The 17,264-nt window shown below is 36.5% G+C and overlaps 1 long non-coding RNA gene across 1 annotated transcript; it reads right to left on the bottom strand.

Annotated features, from left to right (window-relative positions):
• Nucleotides 1-5,005: 5,005 nt before the first annotated feature.
• LOC131384386 (uncharacterized) lies at nucleotides 5,006-17,263 on the bottom strand. Its single transcript, XR_009215190.1, has 3 exons — nucleotides 17,195-17,263; nucleotides 13,480-13,533; nucleotides 5,006-5,110 (listed from the first exon to the last, which is right to left on the bottom strand). It is a non-coding gene; the product is annotated as an uncharacterized LOC131384386 (long non-coding RNA).
• Between the last annotated feature and the right edge of the window lies 1 nt (nucleotide 17,264).

Genomic DNA, 17,264 nt, shown 5'->3' with positions numbered 1-17,264 from the left:
TGCTTACGTTCAAAGGAAGATATATTTATTTCTTGAGTTCTCCTGATGTTTCTCTGAGTTATCAAACCCACCACTACACCTCTTCTGGCAGAAGACTTCCTTATAGGTTGGGTGGGCTGAGTATCAAAGGATCACAGTCTTTATGGTTGAGCAGTCTTGTTCTTCCGTGGAAGTAGTTTGGTGGTCTCCAGGCCATCCTTCATTGCATGGTGGAGACCTCTGTGAATGCAATAAAATTTTGCTGTTACAGAAACATATAGGGGCAGGGAATTGAAGATAATAGGTGGAAATGTTAACATTACAACATTAGCAGCACACTCTTGCTCTTCTCCTATCCTGAGAATTCTTCAGGCTCTGTATCTCTGGGGGACTTAGTTGGCTCTAGAGTTTCCTTAACATGAGCCTATTTGAAAGTTAATGAGATTCTCATAATCTTCTATATTTTAAGGACAGATGAGAACCAGCAGAGCTGCCAGCTGCCAGTAAAAACTAGTAGGTTTGTTGAATGCATGATAAACGTGTTAAAGTCTGCAACTTGAGGGCTGAAAGGAACTCTAGACATAATCCAGTCTGGAGGATCCAAAATAGAGCTGCACATCAGAATCACCCTGGCAGACTTTTAAAAAACAGATGCTAAAGTCAAAACTGCAGAGATGCTGACTTTTTAAATCTGGAGTGGAGCCCAGAAAACTTAGTCATTGAATCCAAGCCTCTCTTTACGATCTATCACTCTCTTCTGTTGTCTTCCTACAGTACTCAATTCAGGAAGCTACAGAGAGAATGTACATTAAAAAATGTAATTGAATTACATCTAATATAAATTAAGAACTGATTGTTTTTACTGAAACTATATCCCATAATTTTTCTTGTGATAGAGTCTTGCTCTGTTGCCCAGGCTGGAGTGCAATGGTGCGATCTCGGCTCACTTCAACCTCCACCTCCCAGGTTCAAGCAATTCTCCTGCCTCAGCCTCCCGAGCTGCTGGTACTACAGGCACATGCTGCCACGCCCAGCTAATTTTTTGTATTTTAGTAGACAGGATTTCACCGTGTTGCCCAAGGCTGTTCATGAACTCCTGAGCTCAGGCAATCCGCCCGCCTCGGCCTCCCAAAGGGCTGGGATTACAGGCATGAGCCACTGCACCTGGCTGATTTTTCTTATAAGCTAGACAACTAGAATATTCTTTCATCATGTAACTTTTAAACTTCTTTAGTTTTGATGGATATGACTGACTCCTCTCTGCTGGTTCCTACGTGTGTTCCAAAGTCACAGAGTAATCTGAATATCACCCTACACACACACACACACACACACACAATCTCTAAGAGAAACTTCTTTTTGACCTACTCTCCTGAAAAGGAACGCTCATGAACATCCTGGGGTGTTTGTCAACTCCCTATCCTAATAAAAGTTTTCAATGTTCTAATTCAATGTAATAAATAATTTTGAGCACATTCTCTGCCAGATAGTCTATTAGATGAGGGATTATGTGACCTTAATTATACTGATAAAAAGCATGCAAGATCACAGTAAAAGTATGAGCTAATTATAATCCTAGCATCCTCCATGTCCCTCATTCTCAGCTTAATTTTGTGTCCCTAACATTTGGAGGATGCAATTTTAATGCCTGCATCCATTCTATTTCCAGTGCCTTTATCTCTTTGAAAGTTGCATTGAACAAATACCTGTTTCTACTCTGCCCACTGGCTTATCCTTTTATTTTATTTTCTTAGGACCTGGTATATTTTTCTTCCTCAGTTCTGCTCCTGAAATCTAAAATGTTTTAACCTGTTCAGAATTTTTGCTTTTTGAAAATAGTTACATTTAATTATTACATCATTCCTTATTGAAAGAGAATACCACCATCTCTTTAAAAAAAAAAAAAAGAATCTGATTTAAATTTAAAGTTTCTGCCACACAGATACAAGTAAGTTGTGTTTCAGATGACACTGACTACCTCACAGTAGTCTGGTTAATTCTTAGGTGTCATTCTGACTGGTTCCAGGGCAAATTTCTTTTTGTTCCATACTCTTGTCGTTGTTGATGTCTTGCTACCATGTTTTCTAAGAGGCATCATAATATAACAGTCGTCACGTGACATGAATTCTGATCATGAATTCTGATCATAACAGTCATCACGTGACATGAATTCTGATATGAATGCTGATCATATTATCATCACATCAACTGAATCGTGTATAATTGGTACCATTCTTGTTGAATTTATTTGCTTTTTATAATGTCCTCAAAAAGATTGTTACAATTTACTGTTGAAATAAAAAGTATATGCACAGTGTCCTGAATACAGAACAGCATGATACATGATAATATTCTAATTATTTAAAAATCAAAATGACTCTTTCAGTGACTATCAAATAAATATTCTAAGTGGGAAGAAATCATGACATAGTTTCACCAGCATGAAATTTCTTTCCTTCAGTGGTAAATAATATTGTGCTTCACACTCACTATTGTTAGAAAAGACATTGTGCTCAGCAAAAGATTGCATTCCCCAGCTTTGCTTACAGATCAATATGACCAGATAATTTAGTTCTACACATTGAGATACACATGATTAGAAGTGACTTGGTTGGGATTATTATTATTTTTTTTTAAAGGAAGAAAAAAACACTCCTTTAGAAGCCAGATTAACTGACATATGCTATCTTCATTCTTCCTGACTGGAATGAGGACATTACTTATAACCATGTGAATTGGAAAGCATAAGGAGGACACAGAGAAATATGGGAGGAGCCTGAGTATTTTATACTTTGTGGGGCTGAGATACCAGCCTTGGACTTCTTACCTCTAAACTTCCTGGTGTGTGAGAAAAATAAAACCTTCTGTCTTTCTATTTTTTTTTTTTTTTACTATTTTTAAGATAGCTATAATTCACAGCCAATCACAAATCTCAACTCTACATATAGATTTAAATATTTAACATGAAGTGTATGAAGCCTTGAATAGCTCCCTAATGAAATTGTTTCCTGATAACCCAGTAAGAAAGGCTTTCCAGGATGTCATGCTCTTTTTTATTTATATAAGTGGTCCTAGTCTGTTGGTAATAAAATATCTGAGAGCAGGTAACTTATAAACAACAGAAAATTACTTCTCATAGTTCTGGAGGCTGGGAAGTCCAACATCAAGGCACTGGCAGGTATGGTGTCTGGCGGGGACTGTTCTCATCTTCCAAGATAATGCCCGTTGCTGCGTCCTTCAGAGGAGGAACACTGTTTCCTCACAGGGCAGAAGGGACAGAATGCAGGAACTTAGTTCCTCAAGCTCTTTTATAAGGTGTTAACCTCATCCATGAAGCCTCCACCCTCAGGACTTAACCACCTAAAGCCCCCACCTCTTAATATTATCACATTGGCAATTAAGTTTTAGCACATGAATTTTGGGGAACATTCAAACTATAGTATGAATTTTGGGGGACATTCAGACCAATACAATACATAACCATTGTTTTAGAATATGTATAGGAGTAAATTAAAAATAAATTAACATCATCTAAATTCCCACCATTTGGATTACCGATTGGCATTTCCTAATGTAAATATTAAATATAAACATTAGATTCAAACATTTATAAAAATAAGTCAAAATATACATGCTGGAATGAAAGTGAAATAATGGTGTTCATTGTACTGTTGCACATTTACCTATGTTTTCCATTTTTCTGTAGATTTGAAAATTTTTAAATTAGAGATTATGTATACACATATGTATATATGTACATGTATTCCTACATTTTCCAGAACATTAGATCGACAAATACCATGCTGGGAGAAACTCTGGCACCTCCTTTAAAGCTTCGTTTGGAAAGCTCAGGGCTCTCACACTGAAAATCAAGCGTTTAAGTCTCCATTACACTGAGCCTAGTCCCACAACTATCTTCACACTGAGACTTAAAGGAATTCTTTTATTTATTCTTTCCCCTCTGTTCTAGAAATACATTCACCTACCACTCAAGTTGAAAACTGAAATGAAAATTCTGACAATCCAGAGGTCCATTATATTATAGGACTCATTAGAATCCTTTAAATTTTGATGAAAAAAGACAATCTGCTGCACTGAGGAAGATACCAGAAAATTTCTGCTCTCAAGTATATTCAAATTTGATAAGTGAAATGGCTTTCAACAGATTGTTTAGAAATCCCATAGTAAAGCATTAATGAGTTAGTCGTCATAACTGATTACAAGTCAGTTCTGGCCAAGGATGTAATTAAAGTCTCAAATGTTTCGATTTTCACAAATAGAAATTTGTCCTTCCTTGGTGCCTTTTATCCATGCTTAGAGTTCTTTGCAATTATTAGCTCATTAGTCCTAGTGGATTTTTAAATTTAATTGTAAATTAGTAGACCCTACAGAGTTAAATATAAAACAAACAATGTTAATGGCCCATTTCATGAATATGTATACCAATGGCTTAACCTTTATTATCTCAGCATATACATTAATACCAGTGGTGTCTTTAACTCTCCTCTAAAGCACAATTCCATGCTTCTTACATTCTTACATATTAGTACTACTGCACAGAATTTGCTTCAACCGGAAAACTAGTTTCGTTTTTGGTATTTTTTTTTTTTACATACCCATTCCAAAGTTTAACTTTCATAGAATTTCTATGTATGTTTAATTTACTACTTTGGTATGTTTTGAATATATTAATATAGCAAAACTTCCCTTATGTATCATGAAAAGTAAGTAGAAGATTTTGATCAAATATGCTGATTACTGAGATATAATTGTAATTATTTACCAGGGATCTTACATTATCATTGCTTCATTCAAATTGGGAAGGAAACCACAGTCATTTTCCATGTTATAAATGAAGTGAGCCTTCATGCCCTTAACACTGAGAAAAGATGAGAACTATATAGTTTACAGCTAAAGTTTATTCTACCCAGCTCCCATACATCTTCCAACTCTAACTTACCATGAGAAGCGCTCCTCCCCTCAACTTGTCTCGGTGCTATCATTCCACTCCTGGTGTTGTGGCCTGCCCGTGACTCAAGCCTGATGAGAGTATTGCTTTCACCTGGCTCTAGTGATGGGTCCATGTATTAGTGTCCTGGTATTGTCTTAACGAAGTACCACAACTGGGTGGCTTAGGTAACAAAAATTTATTGTTTTACAATCTTACAGTTCTAAGATCAGGGTTTCAGCAGGGTTGATTCTAGGGGCTGTGGAAGAGGCTCTGCCCCTGGTTTCTCTCCTAGTTGTTGGTGGTTTGCCGGCAAGCTATGGAGAATGCAAAATCATCTTTGGATAGCTCCCAGGGCCCTCAAGAGTGAATTTGTATATCCTTTGTGAATTATAGGCTAAGTTACACAAATATAAACTCTCTAAATTTGATAATTGGTTTGATTTTTATGTGGAATTGATTCTTGGAAACATGGAAGAATGAGAGTGGAGACAGTGATGGCAGCAGATACTTACATACCTAGAATGTTTTATTCACAACTTGTTTGCACATCAGGGTCACTTGGAAAAAAATGTTTTTTAAAGAAATAAGGATTCCTGGGCTCCTCCTGTACAAGTTCTGATTCTGTAGATCTAGGCAGGAATCCTGAGAACTGTATTTTTGTTTTTTGTTCTTTTGTTTTTTTTTTTTTTTTTGAGACGGAGTCTCACTCTGTCTCCCAGGTTGGAGTGCAGTGGCGCGATCTCGGCTCACTGCAAGCTCCGACTCCCGGGTTCACGCCATTCTCCTGCCTCAGCCTCTCCGAGTAGCTGGGACTACAGGCGCCCGCCACCGCACCCAGCTAATTTTTTGTATTTTGGCTAGAGACGGGGTTTCACCATGTTAGCCAGGATAGACTCGATCTCCAGACCTTGTGATCCACCCACCTCGGCCTCCGCAAGTGCTGGGATTACAGGCGTGAGCCACCGCGCCCGGCTGAGAACTGTATTTTTAAAAAGCTCCCCAGAAGAATCTACTCCACAGCCAAATTAGGGGAACACTTATCTAAAGAATTTATATAAGGGAATTTAAGAAAATTTGTTACCTAAAACTATAAATTTTTCTATAATAGAGTTGGAAGCTTGGACACTTTCAAAATCAAATTTCTGTATTTTCAAGTGGGAAAGGTCTTAAGTTCTTGAAGAAGGGGAGGTTTAGAATTTAATTTTCAAAATAATTTCATATATTTTGATCTTCCTGAAAATTAACACTAGAGCTCTTTTTTTTACATACTTGCATTTATAGACATCTACGGGCATGCTTAGTTTAAATGAAATTACTTGTTTGTTTAATTTAATAGAAAATGTACTGAACTAATTAGCATTAATTACCTGTGCAATTAAGACTTGGATTGACAATGGTAATTAAATTGATTCTCCTTCTTAAATATGGATGTTCCCAAAGTATTCATTAACTAGTTTCGACAAAATACTCCCTAATAGATTTCCAGAATAGATACGGTATTTCTTCTGCTTTTCATATCTATTTTTCTTTCCTTTAAGAAATGATTGCTGCTTTGTGTTCTGTGTATTCACAGCTTCTTGAGATTACTGAAAATCTCAAATAAGTTCAGGTACTTAGTAAAAGGGTATGGGGTGTTCCCTTCAAACCAGTTTGTCTTTATTTCTGTTTTTGATTGGCTGTGCTTTTTTAAATAGAAAATAGTGGCAGAAATAAATAACACAAATACAAATTTTAATAAGCAAGATTATAAATATAAATTGGTCTCGATATAATTTTACTTGGATATATTCCTTAGTTAAGGGATTTTCTGACATGATGAACTTTTTAGGTGAAAAAGGGTTCTTATGAGGAAGAGGTTTTAATTTGTAGAATGTTAAATCATAAATTAGAAATAGGAAGTTCCAAAGATTTCTTTTGCTTCTCTGTGACAGAAATGTACATCTACCATGGAAAATAGAAAGAGAAAATGCAATCATGTGGGTTCAATCAAACTGCGATGAAACCTATAGAAAACTAGTAAAAACTATTAAAAAAAAAAACCTATAGAAAAACTAGTAAAAGAAATGAAACCTATAAAAAACTAGTAAAACCTATAGAAAACTAGTATAGAAAACTACTATAAAAACTAGCAAATTTTAGATTATTAATCTAAAATTTCTATTCATTTGTTTAATCATTCATTCAACAAATATTTATTTAGTATCTGCTCTCCCAAGCACTATTCGAAACACCAGGGATATATTAGTAAACAAAATAGACCAAGATCCCTGTCCGACTGGAGATTTCCATTTTATGTTTTTTGATTCTGTTTTTTATTAGAAAAATTTCTGTGGTATTACCAAGAGTAACTGAGAATTACTTATTTTTTCTTGTTTGAACAGAATAGCAAAGCAGAAACACACTGGAAATATGAAGCAAATTGCAAATTATAATACGGGTATTTCAGCTTCACCTTCTTTTTGTGGTGATTCGTGGGGACACCCGTAATACACCAGTGAAGTATACATGGACTTACAGAAATCATCGTATATCTTGAGACTGCAGAGTATGTTCTGTGCCATTGATATAATTTATGAAACCATCTAATTTGAACTGCCTGAGAAATTTTGATATTTGGCTATGTTTCTGACACTTAAAAGTCTCAAGAGAATATATTTAAAAGGATATGAGTTTTTTACTAGTACTAAACTGAGATAAACTATATCTAAGGATCTTTGAGAAATTATACTCGTTAGCAGTTTCATAAGAAATTTAATCTGCCGAAAAGCAACTTCTTGATGAGTCTAATCTAAATTCTTGGGTTTCTCCAAAAACAATGATTCAAGTTCAGTATCTTTTCCCTAATCTTGTTTTGTCTATGGCTGCCTCTTTTGTATCTGAGAATCCCTTATTTGTTTCCCTTGATTCTTGGAAGTATAATGTTTTATTGCATTTCATTAATTGCATTAGGGCCCTCATGGGAGTGAACAGTCTTGGATTTGGACGTGTAGAAGCTAAGTGTGATCCAGAATTTGCCTGTTCTAATAATTAGGCATGCTATAGGGTACTCTAACCCCAGTATAAAAAAGAGAAACAGACAAATAAAATTCACAGTAAAAGTCTCTCTGAAACAAAGAATGATTAACAACCATGCATTTCGACCACTGTGGAAAGAGCAGAACTTTAGACAAGCCATTTTTTCATTCTCTTTATTTTCCCCTCCTTTTTCTTCTTTTCTTTCTCACTTCCTCCTCCTCTGTATTCTTCTTCACGTTTGTCTTCTTGTTCCTCTGAATTAAGATAGGAGGAGGATATTCTTTCAGCTATATTTTGGGTCACATTGGAATTCCTGTAAGTAGGAAATGTGGCTTTCTCTTGTCTTTTCAAGCTACAATGTTCTTGTATCGAGATTATCATGCTGCCGGTGGGAACCAATTAAGGACATCTGTGCTAAGATTCAGGCCACGGGAGCATGGTTATCAGGTGGGAGCTGGGGATGAGCGTTCTGATGTGTAGTGACTATTGATTTCCATGGTTTAAAGTACTCTCACTGTGGATGATTTCAAGATAACATGATATAACTGAACTCAGAGTTAGGAAGAATGGCATTTTACACTCTTATTTTCTGAATCAGCTTTATCTTTTCTAAAGCCCAAAATGAAATATTTTGGGGGTTGATGTAAAGGTAATATGTTACTATATGAAAGAAATACAAAATTATAATATAAAAACTGCAGAAGGAGTTTTATTATGAGAGGTTTAACTAAAATTGGAGGAGCTATAATAAGCTCCCTACTGGAAGAGCAGGGAACTTTTCTGGGGCTGTTATTCTTGGTGTCCAGGAATGGGCACTATTAGAGCCTTCTATCATCCAGTGTTCTCCTATGTATTACTAGTAGTTACTTGCTATTTCATTTTCTCAGACTATTTTGCCTTCCTCTTTCTTCAAGTTTAGAATTTGTCTAGCATTTGAGTGCCATCTGATTTATGAAGGAAGAAAACAGAGAGATTGTCAGGTGATATATCAATACCTTGTTGAGGGTTCAGGTCCATCTGCAAATATTTTGACACTCAGGTCTGTAAGAGTTTCCTAAGATTATCCAAGCCTGATGGATGTTTATTTTCTCTACATTATATAGGACCTGCAGGGACTATATCTTCTAAGGTGGGACAGGGGAATAAGAAGACTCCTTGAATTGGTACTTTCACAAAAATTTGGTCAAACTCATCTGTTATTACAAGTTTGCTGTTTAAAAAGTTTGTGTTATTGATTATTTTCTCATAAACTCCTTCATATGTATCACCAGCCTTGACAGCGATATCTTCATGAGGACTGAAAGTATGTTTTTTTCACCTAAACTTAAGTTGCCCCTTATCACCGCTTTCCCTAAGTGTGACTACTTATATAACAGGACAGTGAGATTAGAGGAGGAGGAAATTGAGGAGACAGTGAGCAGAGCCTCATAGAAGTAGAGAGTAGAGTAGTGGTTACCAGAGGCTGGGAAGGGTAGTGGGGACAGGGGGATGGAGAAAGTTTCGTTAAAAGAGAGTTACAGTTAGATAGGATAAATAAATTCTGATTTTTTTTGCACATTAGTGTAACTATAGTTAATAATAGGTATTGTTTATTTCAAAATAGCTAAAACAAAGGATTTTGAATGTTGTCACCATAAAGAAATGACAAGTATTTGAAGTGATAGATATGCTAATTACCCTGATTTGATCATTATACAATGCATGAATATATCAAAACATCACAGTGTACCCCATAAATATACTCAATTATTTCGTGTCAATTAAAAACAAAATGAAACTTAAAAAAATAAAAGCTAAATGTGTCATGAGACAAAAAACATATTTTGAGTGATTCGAAGCAGATTCATAATCTGAACAAAACACATCGATACTGTGATGATTTTAGTGTCAGGAATCTTTTGGTTCAATGATGTTTCTAAAATCTATTTAGTAACATTAGAAATGTATATGCTATAATATTATAAAAAATTACAACACATGTTGTTACCATCTGTGATTTCCATTGATCCCTCAAACTAAAACCTTCCAAACCCTTTGTGATCCTGAGGCAGTTTCTGATGACTTAATGTTTTCAGGAAAAGCAGGGCAAAGGCTGATGATCAAAGGACATCTTCTGATATCAATACAGTCAGAGAGCGTTGATGTTGGAAACAAATGCTCAGTGCCGCAAAGAAGAAATAGCACTGAGACAAAGGACAAAGGGTCTCTCAGCAAGCAAATTCACTTCTGCAGAAGGGTGTGTCTCGCTTGTGGAGCAATGATGAGAGCACCCAGAACAAAGGAAAGCAGGGGTTTTTATTATCTCTAATGCAGCTCGTCCCTGTTAACTGTGTCCTGCCTCCATTGGCTGGAGTTGGAGTGCACAATCTAAGCCGAACCTGGTTGGCTAACTTGAAAAGTGCAGGAATGGGGTTACACCAGTGGGAAGGTAGGAAGATCATTTTCAGCAGGAATAGCCGTTGCAATGGGAAGGGTAATTCGCAGAGTGGGTAGCAGATGTGGAAAGTGGGCTCTATAGATAAGGACTGGCGGGAAGGTTGTTTACCAGGGTAGGGGGACACAGAGCAGAAGGAAGTCTGGACTTGAAAGCAGGGAAAAAGGACAAGGAAACTTAAGCAAGCTAAACCTTTGAAGAAGAGTTTCTTCCTGTATTTAACAGTTGAGAATATCCATACCCTCTGGGACGCAAAAGCCAAAAAAGATTGTTAAATATGCTTTAAAATACACTTCATCAGAGGTTTGAAAGCTCTCTGCAGGTGACTTACAGCTTTAGGTATTTCCATTTTAATTTTATCCCATGTTAAATGAAGTTACTGTGTTATTTTTAATGATAAAATATATGCTTATTTTAGAGGATGCAAACTGTGGAAAAAGAGAAAGATGAATAAAATCAACAATAATCTTGCCTCATGAAGACAATAATCTTGCCTCATGAAGCCATTTATATGGCTAATATTTGGTTTTATTTTCTTTCACAAATTTTTTCATGAATATTTTTGCTCATAGGTAAGATCAAAGTATTACAATATGCACAAGTTAAGTTCCTACTTTGCTTCTTAACAACATAAAAATTTCTCTCTGTTGAAATTTTTTGGATCAGAGATGGGATCAGAGATGGGAGATTACACCAAAAAAATTGGAAAACCCACTCAATTGGGAATTGAGAGCCATGGGTTTCAGTCACCATAGTCTTCTTGTCTGGGAGTGCAAGTGTGGTTACTAGTTTCTCTGGATTGCAAGGATGCTGGAATGGGTAAACAAGTCAGTTCAATGAGTTGGTACAAAACAATCACCTGGAAAAGAGCCTTCTATCATCCAGTGTTTTCCTATAAAGATCTCCGGACTCAAGCCCCAAGTATTCTGATTCAGCAACAATGAGGTTCTGCATTTGAATAAGAACCCCGAGTGACTGTTGCAGGAGATTCTGGAATCATGCATTGAGAAATCAATAAGTGAGATGACCTTTTGCTTTCAAAAATTGTTAGCGAGGAGCTGGAACAGTTCATAGACAGTGGAGGATTTGCAGGAAAGATATTAAAATTGCCAGCATTGCCTCTCTTAAGTTCGAGAAACCGACAATATGTGGCACCCCAGACATAGCTGGTCAAAAGGCAACAGTCATACTCCCAGGAACTTTCAGTCTTTTCTACCTAGCTTGTGTTGAGCATTCTTTTTCATATTATCTATTTTTCCTGTCTAATCCTTTCATATACATTTCCCATTATCTTTCAAGTTGCAGTTTAGTTAGTAGCAGAGTTCGTATTGAAAATGGGAGCTCTTGATTCTTTTCCAAGAATCTTCCCATGGTACCATCCTTCTTCACATTTTGATTTTCAAGTTATCCCACGAAACATCTCTTTCAAGAAGACTTTCCAAGTTTTCCAGTCTTTTCTGTTTCTACAGTACTTCCCCCCACCACTGTGTGCTTACTTCTTTCAGCCTATTTGTAATATAGTTATTTCATTTATCATACTTCCCCACTAGACTAAATTATCCTATTGCCTAGCACAGTCTGTCACAGAATGCATACACAATAATGTCTTACAAATTAACAAATATGCAATCCTCTTAAGACATCTGTAGTTTAAAGGACAGTACATCTATATACTATGTAGTTTTCCCTCCTTGGTTAAGCTGTGTTTTTCAGATGCCAATATTTTGAAGTTTCTCCTCTTGTTTAGGCAGCATTTATAGTAATTCATCTTTTCTGAAACAGCAGGAGTATATCATCTCACTCTATTACACGTACATCTTGAAGTAGGATTTCTTTTTAAATTTATTTCAATCAGTTGGTCTGATTTCCATCAGAGACTCGATTTTAAGTTATTTTATCCTCTGATCAGAATAACTGCTTTGTAAAAGAAAGGAATAAAATGTTCAAAGAAGATAGTCATGTCTGTTGACACTGTATTAAAATGCAAATGCAATGCAAACTGGAAGAAATCATGTTGCCAAATAATCTGGATCATTTCTGAGTCCAGCAGAACAATTCAAATTACTGATTTCCTCTACAGTTGCAAGTCTCTACATGCAATTTTTCGAAAGGAAACTAATTGCAGAAGTCATTCTTCATGCTTGGTTACTCAATGAGGATACCCACTGGCATTTTCTAACGTATTTTTAGGAATATGCTTTTATATGTGTATATATACATATATATTAATATGTATAGATAGATATAATGCAAATTATTTCTGAGCCATATTTTGGATATCCAGGAAATCCCAGCCCCATCTTCTTAGCTTTAAGTTGTTTCCATGTATCCTTCATACCTGTCAATAGACCTTTGAAATTCTCCGTTTCGTTCACTTGTTAGTTGTCATTGCCCTTGGGGATACATCTCCCTTGAGATTGTTGAAAAACTGTAGAGAGCCTGTCCAGCTCCTTGCTTTCTTGTAGAATTTGGATATAAAGTTTCAAAATTTAAGAATTTCCTTGATAATCCCCATCTCACTATGTTATCTGGCCCCCAGTTACCTCTTAAGTTTTCTCTCTTACATTCGTCCTTTACCTCACTCCATTCCAGCTTCTTTTATCTCCTTTCTGTGCCCACCCCACCATGCACACTCCTGACTCAGGGCCATTGCTCTTACTGTCATCTCTGCTTGCTCTGTTCCTCATTTTGTCCTGAACTCAGCATAAGCCACTCCCTCACTGCCTTTAGGTTTTCTCCCAATAGCAGAAAGTCAAAGAGGCTGTCTTCTCTCTTTCTTCACTCTGTCTTTCTTCACAGCACTTATCACCACTGACACATTATATATTTAATTGTTTTATATCTATGACGGGGTATCTGAATATATCCTACATGAGAACAATGACTTTAGTACTTGAAATAGTATCTGGCATATAGTAAGTGCTGAATAAATATTTGTTAAATGATTGATTTCAATGGGGAAACAGCTAGGCAAGTTTTGAAAAGGATACATGATAAAGGTTCTGAGGCATTTAAATAGCATTGAAAATGCATTCCCTAACCTTTATTCCCTAACTCCTTTGTAGACAGTTATTAGAATCAGGAATGTTTACAGACTCACCTTTCATTTCGGAGAGGAATCCCACCACTATTTTCTACTCTTACACATCCTTGACTTTAAAACAGAACAGCATTCTCAGTAGGAAGATAGATTATTAGTGCCAAAACCATTATGTATAAAAATATCATCATAAGTATATTGTTTTATAATCTGATATTGCATAAGACTAATACCTGAGTACCCCTCTGTCAAAAATATTCCTTGTAGTATGGCTTTAAAGAATAAAATAATTTCCTTGATAAATACCCAATATTTACACATTTAAATTCTGTCCTATTTTTTTTTTGGTCTTCTAAACTGTAATGAGATGTCCATTCAGGTAAAGAAATCTGTAAATTCATTCATAGCTACTTCCATTGGATAACTTCCTAGATGGAAAATTGTCATCTCAAAAAGCATTGCTCTTTTTAAAGCTTTTGAGGAACACTCCAAATCTCTTTCCAGAAACGCTTGCAATTTACCAGCAGTGCAGCAGAGTGACTTATGGTATTTTTGAAAACATTTATTATTGTACCTTAAAATATTTGTCAGTTTGGTAGGTGAAAACTTGTTCATTTGCATTCTTTGGCTACTACTGAAGTTGAAAATTTTAATATGATTCTTGACTATATATTTTCATTGTGACATATTCCTTCTTCCTTCATCTTTTCTTGTAGTGAATTTAAGAAATGTTTATGTACATTATGACTATTAAATCTCTGTCACATGTGTGCAAAGATTTTCTCTTTTTTTGGCCATTTATATAACTTCTTCATGATATACTCGATTCTCTAATTTTTCATCTTTTTCTTGTTGGATTTCAGGAAATACATATGTATAGGTGGATATACATATATAATGACCATTATTTAAGAGATATTTCTCCGTTTCTTCTTCATTAAATTTTGTTTCTGTCTGTTCTTTATTTCCAGTCAAAATTATCACTATATTACTTCATTTTCACACTGCTGGTTAAGACATACCCAAAGCTGGGGACAAAACGAGGTTTAATTGGACTTACAGTTCTGTATGGCTGGGGAGGCCTCGGAATCATGGTGGGAGATGAAAGGCACTTCTTACATGGTGGTGGCAATAGAAAAATGTGGAAGAAGCAAAAGCAGAACCCCCTGATAAATCCATCAGATCTCGTGAGACTTATTCACTATCATGAGAATAGCATGGCAAAGACCAGCCCCCATGATTCAGTTACTTCCCTCTGGGTCCCTCTCACAACACGTGGGAATTCTTGGAGATACAATTCAAATTGAGATTTGGGTGGGGACACAGCCAAACCCTATCAATCACATATGTTTATTGTTTCTGAAATTTAGTGATATTTGCTTAGGATGTTCTTTCCAAAAACATTTTTTGGTGGATTTTTAAAGAAATGTCAAAATCTTTCAACAATCTGGAAATTATTTTGGTGTGATGATTAGCTGGTTGCCCTATTATTACCATTTATTAGTTATCCAATCTTTCCTTACAGATGTCATGTCACCTTTATTATCTACCAAATTATTTATATATGCATAGTTCTATTTCTTGACTTTCTATTCGTTTCATTATTCTGTCTCTTCCTACACTAGCATCACATCATATCAATTCCTGGTGCTTTATATAACGCAGTTTATTATCTTGTAGGGCAAGTACTCCTTTACCTTTTTTTTTTTTTTTTTACATTTTCTTAGTGTTTTTCTTTTTACATTTTCTTACATTAGTCTCAAAACAATTGTTCTTTCAAATGAACTTTATGATCAGTCTGGCACAATGCTCCCCAAAAAATATCCCAGTAAAATTGCCTTGCATCAAGTCATCTTAATTTCTAAAGAATTTGCATATCTATAACGTTTCCTTATCTAATATATAACATATCTAAAAGCAATAGTAACAAAAACCACTTAGCGCCTGCCTGCAGGGTGCCAGGTGGATGCGCGCTAGGTGCTCCGCCGGCTCCATTGAGATCACGCACTTCCGCCCAGCGCCTCCTTCTCTGGAAAAGCCCTGACTGCTCTGGCCTCCGGGTCTCCCCTAGCAGCATGTGGCGCTTAGGAGCAGGTGACCTGCCTGTGCAGTGCCACGAACCTCTTACTGTGTAACCCCCACTGCGACTGACGGCACTACCCCTGCTTCCACAGGGACCACGGATGCGTATACATGGAATGGAAACTGGATTCCGAATCTATAACGCCAATCCATTTAAAAAAAAAAAAAAAGAAAAGAGAAAAACCAGAATTTCTAGAAGAAGGAGTTGGCCATGTTGAAATATTATTTCACAGTAGCTATTTAGCTTGCTTTAGTGGCCGGTGGGGAAAAGCTGAAAATAGCCTCCCGGTAAAGCGACAATCTGGGATGACCAGAAAAGGACTGTTATTGAAGTGAAAGTTTCTACAGAAGTTAAGGCGGTCAAATTGTGACAAGATAGAATTGTGGTCGTTTTGGGTTCCTTGATTAAGGTATTTACAAGGATATGCAGTGCCCATCAGTCACACGTCTTGGAAACCTGCTCTAACCTTAAAGGCCTTTGTGCCTTGTGTCCCAGTAGATAGTAACAGCTCTCTCCTGACCTCCCACATCACACACGAGTTATGTGAAGCTTGTGGTCTTGCTAGCACCAAGAAGCCACCTGTAGACCTTCTTGCACACAAGGACGTCCTAAACTGGTGGCCCTCGACCACCAGTAGGGAACAAGAATTGCAACCACATCTCAAAAAAACAGACCCTTATAAGAATATTTGCTACTGCATCAGGGCCTTTTATCCAGGAACTATGAAAAAGATCACAAGTGGCAAATATCTATTTCATCAACTTCAATTAGGAAGCTTCCCTCATCTGAGTATCCGACGACCATGGCACAGTACTTTTTTTCTTTTTTTTTTTTTTGCTGCTGAAAATCCAAAAAGTTCGGTGTTCAAACTAGAGCCAGTTTTCTTCCAAAATACTTCAGTTCCAAGTGGAATTTTTCCAACTGTGAGATTCCTTCATGTTTGCCATGCATTTGTGCTTTTGGAACAGAGTCAAATGTTGTCATTGTGATTTGTGCAGATGGCATCTACTACAGATTCCTATTCAACCCCAAGGGTGGTGCATCCAAGATGTCTAAGTGCAATTTCTAGCAATGACCAGTGACAAGCTGTGACTCTTTACAAGTGTGTGCAGTCAACACCCCATGCCTGATTGCTCCTGTTAAGCACTGACTATGCCCCTCAAGCTCCTCTGGGGCTGGGATGTTGACCTTGTGGGGCACAGGTTGGAGAGACTGCCCTGGGTGACCCTTGGTCTTAAAACTATATGTGGCTGTTTGCTTTCTTAAGGAAGGTTTCTTATTTCCAGTATTAAAAGGAAAATCATCAAGGCAAAGTAAATATTCAAGTGGCTTTGAACAATTTGTGCCTGATTGTTGGCTTGTTATCTTTAATTCAGCTGTGAAGTTTAACTTTTGCTGTTCCAACTGCATACTTTATGCTTAAGATTTGGTGGCCTCCATATGGACTAAGGGACCGAGTTGAGACAAGGATGAACAAATTGAAATTTGTTCTTGGCAACAGATTCTGTCATTTTATTGAGTCTACCGTAGATAAGTTAACAAATGTGTAAATATTAGTTGTTATAACAAGATTTAAGTAGCATAATAATAACAGCAGCTTGCCTTAGAAAAGGAGCAAGAAATTCCTACTCCAGTCTGAACATGAAGAACAAAGACACAACTGTGATAGCAAACACAGTGTAAACATTTTACCTTCTGTAAATTCAGCATTGTGATTTTCTCCATGCCTGTAGTTTTGTTTGGTTTTGTATGCATACATTCT

The sequence above is a fragment of the Hylobates moloch genome, unplaced genomic scaffold (assembly GCF_009828535.3).
Source record: "Hylobates moloch isolate HMO894 unplaced genomic scaffold, HMol_V3 SCAFFOLD_10, whole genome shotgun sequence".
Classification (NCBI taxonomy): domain Eukaryota; kingdom Metazoa; phylum Chordata; class Mammalia; order Primates; family Hylobatidae; genus Hylobates; species Hylobates moloch.
Note: the sequence above shows the minus strand (reverse complement) of the source record. Positions and strands in the feature narration are given on the sequence as shown.